This window comes from Ochotona princeps, chromosome X (genome assembly GCF_030435755.1).
Source record: "Ochotona princeps isolate mOchPri1 chromosome X, mOchPri1.hap1, whole genome shotgun sequence".
Lineage (NCBI taxonomy): Eukaryota > Metazoa > Chordata > Mammalia > Lagomorpha > Ochotonidae > Ochotona > Ochotona princeps.
Genome location: NC_080865.1, coordinates 105,691,241 through 105,692,754, shown reverse-complemented (window position 1 = coordinate 105,692,754; position 1,514 = coordinate 105,691,241).

Here is a 1,514-nt window from a genome sequence, read left to right as displayed (position 1 = left end):
ATATGGGATCCTGGAGCTTGCGAGGTGAGGACTTTAGCCGCTAGGCTAATCCAGTTCTCTGCTATTGGCCTGGGAAGATAGTGGAGTGTGACCATAGTGCTTGGGCCCCTGAACTCACATGAAGACCACATTAGATCCAGACTGTACCTACATGAGACCCAAATGAGGCTGGTTTCTGCCTGACCAGCCCTGGCCATTGCAGTCATTTGGGGAATAACCCAGCAGATGAAAGATCTGTGTGTGTGTGTGTGTGTGTGTGTGCGCGCGCACGCGCGCGTGTGTTTCACTCTCTGTCTCTCCCTCTCTCTGCATCACTTTGTTTTTCAAATAAATAAAACTTTAAAAAATAAACAAACAAGCAAGCAAACAATTGTCATCTGGAGGCTGGTGGCTTCTAGGCTTACATTTCTAACTCAGGCCACTTCCCTGAGTTCCAACATCTCCTCTTCCACGTCTGTGTCCCAGTACAAATATACTGGGTGGTCCCTCCAGATCCATTCTCCCTGCAGCTGTCTATCATACTTGGTGGCCACTCCATCCTTTTAGTGGCTTGGACTAAAAAATTTCGTATCACTCCCGACTCTTCACTTTTTCTTATACCTACATCAAATCCTTTAGCAAATTCTGTGACTTGTCCTTTCCAGTGCGTCTGCCGTCTCACCACCTCTTCCCACCTCCACTGTTGGGCAAATACGGGTTGCTTGCATGAGCGTTGCTGCTCTGAACATTTTGCACACATCTCTCAATCACATGGGCAAGGAGTTCTCTAGAACAGTTATTCCCAAACTTTGGCAAGCATCAGAAGCACCCAGAAGGCCTGTTATACTCTAGAGTGCTGGATCTCACCCCAGAGATCTCTATTCCATGAATCTGAATCAAAACTGAACTTCTGCATTTCTAATAACATCCCAGGTGAGGCAAGTACTGCAGATCTCAGATTATACCCAGGAGCCGAACCATTGGATTATGGCATGTGCATGTTTGACCTGACAACATAACACTGATTTTCCTGTCTAGGAGTCCCTAGTGCTCCACAGCCTTGCCAACACTTGGTGTTGTCAAAGGTGTTGTGTTTCATCAAGGTGGTGAATATGAAGTCTTAGCCCATTATGATTCTGAGTGGTGTGACCAATACCCCCAGTTCAAGGCATTTTCCCTTAGGTTGAGAGTGCAAGTGCAGGATCCTGGGGAGAGGGTGCAATATGCTGTTTGCAACATTAAAATCAATTACAAACTAAGTTTCCGCCAATAGGTACAGTCAGCATTTATAAGAGTATAAAATACAGCTGATCAAAATGATGATTTTAGATCTATAGTTACGGACATGGACAAATAACTGTAGGATATTATTGAACAAAAGAAAGGAAAAGCAGTTTGCATAAAAGTAAGATACCTGACAGCATAACTGGTGAGATATTATTTCTGTCAAATTGTCCCAAGGCATAGAGAAACACATGGAAGACTGTTAACACTTGTATTTTCTTAGAGATGGATTTTGAGTCATTATTGTTTTG